The 6,693-nt window shown below is 42.0% G+C and overlaps 1 pseudogene; it reads left to right on the top strand.

Annotated features, from left to right (window-relative positions):
* The window catches only part of LOC121924969, a 17,840-nt pseudogene extending 13,966 nt beyond the window's left edge, over positions 1-3,874 (top strand).
* Positions 3,875-6,693: the final 2,819 nt, after the last annotated feature.

The following is a 6,693-nucleotide window of genomic DNA, read 5'->3' as shown; positions in this document are numbered from 1 at the left end:
CCTCAGTGGCTGCAATTGAGAAGTACAATGATCTGGGAGGTAGCATAAACAGAGCTTGGAAGAGCTGTGCCTGGAACCCTCATGATCTCCTAACACTGGCAAACATGGCCACTGGAAATGCTGGCTGAGAGCTTCTGGAAAAAAGTAAACCCCCCCCCCAGATCTTTCTGTCCCAAAAATAATTTTTCCAAGTTATACATGTAAGTATTACATCAAGTAGCCTTATCTTCTATGAAGTCACACTGAAAAAAGCACAGATTGGGAGGGATGATAAACTGTGTTTTTTTTTCTCAGCTACACTACTGTGTGACAATAGCAGGAAAAAAAAAACAAATCCACTTTTTAGACATCTGATTTAGGAAGTGGAATAAAATTAAGGTAATTCTTATAAAGCCAGTGAATGAAGCTACAGCACAGGGATGTAGCCGGGGGGGAGTGGTTCTTGGGGTCCGGACCCCCCCCCCCTTCCATTAGAAAAATGAATGGTGTGTGCTGCTGCACCGCCGCACCCAAGCCCCATTATAATGGTGGCACTTAGTCTGGACCCCTCCCTCCCTAAAATCCTAGCTACGTCCCTGAACAGCACATCTTTAAGAAAGTATGCTTGAATTTGCATGTTTTTATTTTCCTTCTTCATATCTTTTTCCTTTCATATCTTGCCTTTTAGATAATGACAGAGATTGCCTTGCTATCAAGGTTATGTAATCCACTTTGAGAGCTTTTCTACCAGATGGGCAGCTTAAAGTGGTTTATAAATATAATAAATAAAATAAAATAAAATATGAAACCCAAAGATTTGCCAAGCATGAAATTCAATAACTGTATGTTTGAAAACTGGAAGCAAAGTAAATTTTAAAAACAAGAGGTACAGAGATGTATTATTTATTTAGGCAATGAAGATTGCAGCATATAAAATTGACTTAGCTGGATTGCTTTGGGAACCTGAGCTGGTTTGTCAAATGGGGAAAAAAAGATATGGCCATGGCAATGATACCCCCAAATGCTATTACAATGATGCCAACCCAATCAAGCTGTTCTAGTGAAAGTGATGAAGGGTTGAAAATTAGTTTCCACCTGCTGCTTCTTGGCCAAACCCACATAAGTGAATGGAAAAAATGTACTTCATCCAGCACTGGGAATAATTGTGTAAGAGAACAAGGTTTGATGAGCCAGGTAGAGAGAACAGCAGTCAGACTATTGGCTTTTTCTGGCCTTTTCCCCCAACAAGTACACCCATGATTACCTTGCCAGCTTGCTGTTTGCTCTCTTGGTTTAGCTATTAAATATCAGATTGGTTTATTACAAGTACTACCTCTCTTATGCTTAACTAATCTGTAGAATTTAGAGAAGCTAGTCTTGCCTGTCTCAATGGTGGGGTACAGACTGCTCAAAAAGGGTGGTCTACTCGTGCCTTGTTTTGCTGCATGAGGAAGCTGCAATGAACAAACCATGTGGCTTCCTCATGCAGCAAAAAGAACCCACAAAAAGCGGGTTCTTTTTGCAGCATCATTGTGATGCTGCAGTGCGCCAATGGTGCACTCATGATGTCACAATGGTGTCATGATGTGCGAACGCTAAACATCCATTGCGTCAAAATGGCGGCGCCCATCTGTACAGGGCACCACCATTTTGACATACAGAATACGTGCTAGAGTAGCAGGGCATCTGTAAGCGACGCCCTGAGGCAGCCCTAGCACATATTCACTACATGCTAAAAGGCCCATCTGTACTGGGCCTTTGTTACTGTTGTTAACTGCCTTTGAATTGACTTCAACTCATGGCGACCTTGAGAATGAGTCACCTCTAAGATCCCTTGTGCTCAACTGCTTTGCTCAGGTCCTGTAGGCCCAGGGCTGTGCTTCCCTGATTGAGTCCAAACATCCGTGACAGTCATGGATCAGGGGAAATTGTTGTTAACTGAGGGCCTGTACACACACTTGATGCCATAACCCCTCCCCATAGCGCCATTTTAGCACGTGCCTGTTTACACAGCATGCACCATGATGATGCTACTGTGGTGCAGCACTCAAATGGCAAAGTGCAGAAGAGGTGTCATAATGCCATGCTGCAGCACATATGATGCCCCTTCCAGAGAGCTGCTTGGGGCGGCTTCTTTTTGCTCCCTTCAGGGAGTGGATCGGTGCTGCTGTATGCAGTTACTACAGCACCAATCTGGGGCAAAAAGGGGCGGCTGCATGCCACCCATCTGTATAGCCCCTGAATCAACCTTGACTCATGGTGACCCTGTGGATGAGACTTCTCCAATTCTCCCTATCCTCAACTGCTCTGCTTATCTCCTGCAGGTTCAGACCCTTGACTTCCCTGATCAAGTCTAATCATCTGACCTGTAGTCTTCCTCTCTTTCCACTGCCCCCTACCTTTTCTAGCATTATTGGCTTTTATAGTGAGACTGGCCTTCTCATAATGTGTCCAAAGTATGACAGCCTCAGTTCAATCATCTTGGCTTCCAGGGAGAGTTCAGGCCTAATCTGTTGTTCGACCCATTAATTTGTCCTCTTGGCCATCCACAGTATCCACAGCATACTCCTCCAGCACCATATCTCAAATTAGTTGATCTTCTTTCTATCAGCTTTCTTCATTGTCCAGCACTCATACCCATAGATGGTGATGGAAAATACAATGATAATCCTAACTTTCATGTTCTGTTTTGTGCCCTTGCACTAGTTCTGTCATAACTGCCCTTCCCATACCTAATCTTCTGAACTATCTCTATTAGTCTGAAAATTGGCAGACTTAATCAGCTTGTCAGAAATTACTATTCCCACACATGTAACATAATTCTGTCAACAGTTTTCGAAGTTATCCTCAATGGAGACACACAAAGTTCTAGATTTTCCAAACCATGATTCTTTTTTGGATCTGAGGAAGAGTGAATTTTCTTTTCTTTTCTTTCTTTTTCCTCTTCTTCTTTTTTGCAGTTTAGACTGATTTTATTTGTTTGTTGATTTTGTGTACTTATTTCTTATGTTGCCTAAAGGCACTTTTGTTAGTAATAATGCATTAACATTATTTACATGTAATTAAGAAAATAAATACTATACAACTGAAAAGAAACATAAGTCCACCCATGGCAAAGTACAAGCGTAACAATGAGATCACTCTGGTATCAAAGTGGGGAATGGTTCATAATTTTGCTTCTGTTTGCTGTTCTGCTACATAGCCTCTTGAGTAGTTAAGACAATCCACATACAGATATCCTTTAATCCTCAGTCTGTCGCATAGGCTTCTTTCAGAGAAATGTTCCTGGGATCATCAATCCACACTTGATGAAAAACACCATTTGGAGCCTTGTATTCCAAATATAGGGCTTGGTATTCATAATTCCTCCAGTGCCAGAGTATGGCATGACCCTGAACATATGTGTTATGCCCATTCAAAAGGAGCCAGAGTGGTTTTAAAAGGAGATGTAGCTGTGACGAAAATTGTTGATCCTGCCTTCAGAGCAGCTTGGATAAATCAGCAGGTGAAACTGGCCAAACGACAATATATGGATGGAATCAATATAGACAAAAAACAAGAAGTTGCTAAATCTTCACCTAAATACGATGCATTAACAGCTTTGGTTAAAGAAACAACAGAAGCTTTTCACAAAGCAATTCCAGGTTCACAGATAACCTTTGATGTAGCTTGGTGTCCAGATTGCATAGACAAAAGATGCTACAGTTACACTGGGATTGCTGAGTCCTGTGATTTTGTGTTTGTAATGTCTTACCACGAACAGAGTCAAGTGTGGTCAGACTGTATAGCAAGAGTCAATGCTCAGTACAACCAGACAATAGCTGGATATGAATGATACATTAGCATGGGCATTGATCCACAGTGCAATAATCTTATTGCACTGCCCCATGCTTAGGCAGTAGGCAGCCCTTATGCAACCCAGGCTTCTCCAGCAGCTTTTCAAGAATGGGAGAACCCCATTCTTGAAAAGCTGCAGGAGAAGCCTGGGTTGTATATGGTCTGCCTACTCCCAAACAAGGGGCAGTGCAATAAGATCCGTCAGAGATAGATACAAACTACATATAACCTGTCTCTGTTTTCCCATATAATAATCTCCTTAGGCTGCTACCACACTGCAAAATTAATGCAGTTTGACACCGCTTTATCTGCTATGGGTCCATCCTATGGAATTCTGGGTTTTGTAGTTTGTTGTAGTACTAGGGCTCTCTTACAGAGAAGTCTAAATATCTCATAAAACTACAAATCACAGAATTCCATAGCACTGAACCATGGCAATTAAAGCAGTGTCAAACTACATTAATTCTGCAGTATTGATGCAGCTATAGGGACAGCAAATATACCTCTGGGTTTTACCCTTGCTCTTTCTGCTGAAGTGCTGCCAATTCTGAACCCTAATTTGGCACCAATAGGGCTTCTGTTCAACCTTAACAGCTCCAAGAACAGTAATGATAAAATCCCAAGTGGGTTTGCCCCACACATGGTGATAGATTCACCAGCTCCCAGCCCCACACCACAGAATGACGAAGGGATTGGAAGCTTGTTGTACATCATGGGAATGGTCTCACCAAATATCATTTTCTACACTACTACTTCAGATTATTTCAGAGCCAGTGTGGTACAGTGGCTTGAATGTTAGACTCCAGGAGTCCAGGGTTCAGGGACGTAGCCAGGATTTTAGGAAGGGGGGGTCCAGACTAAGTGCCACCATTATATTGGGGCTTGGGTGCAGCAGCACAGCAGCATGCACCATTCATTTTTCTAACGGAAGGGGGGGGGGTCTGGACCCCAAGAATCCCCCCCTTGGCTACGTCCCTGCAGGGTTCAAATCCCTACTTAGAAACTCTCTGTGAGTGATCTTGGGCTAGTTACATTCCCTCAGCATTAGATGAAGGCAATTGCAAGTCTCTTCTGAATAAATCTTGCCAAGATTGCTGAAGGCACATAATATCAAATTCAGATTAGAGTTGGGTAAAAAAGCTGTTTTAGTCCCTTTTGGACTAGAAATTACCCAGTCTGCACCTTCTGGAACTGATCAAGGACTCAAGCACAGTCTCTGGTCTGATGTCTGGGCATTTCAGATTTTGCAATGCAATTTGTACCGCAATTAAAATGTGCTTGAAAAAATGGACATTAGAAAACACGTTTTAAAATGGGAAAACTGCACAAACCTGCTTCAAGCCTTAATGTGTACATTTTTTAAAAATGTACATGAAAATAGGGGATGGGGAGAACAAATCTTATAATCCAATATGAAATGAGTTCGAACATGCTTCAGGGTGGAAATCAGAAGACCATGATAAAGTTCAAATTTTACAGATTTTCACATCCTTGCTTATGGTACCTGGCATTAATATGCAATGGTGCTTTAATTAATACAAATCAAGATTCAAAGGCAAAAGTGAAATGGCTAGGAAGGACATCTGGAGCTACTACAGCTGCTAACAATGTTCAGACTATCACATTGCAAAATATAACCCAGCAATTGCATATAAACATATCACAGATTAAGAGATCCTGGGCTTTTGTTCTAACAGATCACACACCAGGATGAACACAACATTTTGATGGCTTTCCTCCAACAGACACACTCCACATCCCTTGCTTCCATCTATGCTTAAAGAGGTATTTATGTTAGAAACTAGAAAGCTACCACTACATTAACTTCTCAATTGCTGCCATAATACTGTCTTATGTGCTATGAAACTGTTTTCCATTGCATATGTGTGTCTATTAATGCAGGAATGTTGCCCACACAAATGATAATGCAAGACAGGGACCATGTCAACCTAATAATTTGAGGAGGATAGAACTGCTTGAGAACTTCCAGACTTCCCATTCCATGTAAATGTTTCTCATATTGAGCTCTTCAAACTACTGGTGCTCTTCTGAGATATAGTCATTGATGAGGTGCTGTTTTCTAGGTATTCATGCCAAGGGCACAAATCCATTTGCTTCAAATTTGAGGGAGTGAGACAACAGGGTATGAAAACAATGCTATTATGAGTAGAAAATACTGTGTATGGATTTGTCTGTTTTTACTACAACTCCAAGACACCTCCCCATCACTGGCCATGCTGGCTGGGGGATTCTGGGAGTAATTTTCCAAGCTCCGATATGAGGTGTGCAAGAGAAAAATCATCACAAGATCAAACATACGGCTCCCCTCCCTCCCTGTTTCTTCTTTTCTTATTCTTTGACCATGGTGAGATCCCCTCTTCTACACAGTCATTAAAGTTAGAGGAGCTGTCCAATTTTTACTCTGACAGCCATAATCAGAACACATCCAGCTCTCTTTTCTCTTTTCCGTCTGTTATGACAACAAAATTATGAAGAAAAACATGTTAATAAACTTAAATGTCGTTCTGTTTAATAATAATTTGATTGTGAAGGGTTAACCAGAGAAAGGCTGAGTGTGTGTGCATCTCCTTTGGATGCCTGCCTGAAGTACCCCAAGCCCAGGCAGGGAAATTTGTCATCCAGTCCTGAACGGGGTCACACTTCCCCTAAAGGACAAAGTCCGCAGTTTGGGAGTACTCCTAGATTCATCTCTCCAGTTATCATCTCAAGTGGATGTGTGAGTCCGGAGTGCTTGGTATCAGCTTCAGCTGATATGCCAATTGCGTCCCTGTCTGGACCGAAGGGACCTTGAAACCGTAGTACACGCACTGGTAACCTCTCGTTTGGACTTCTGTAATGCGCTCTACATGGGGCTAC

This window comes from Sceloporus undulatus, chromosome 1, assembly GCF_019175285.1.
Source record: "Sceloporus undulatus isolate JIND9_A2432 ecotype Alabama chromosome 1, SceUnd_v1.1, whole genome shotgun sequence".
NCBI lineage: Eukaryota > Metazoa > Chordata > Lepidosauria > Squamata > Phrynosomatidae > Sceloporus > Sceloporus undulatus.
This window is presented reverse-complemented; position numbering and strand designations above follow the sequence as displayed.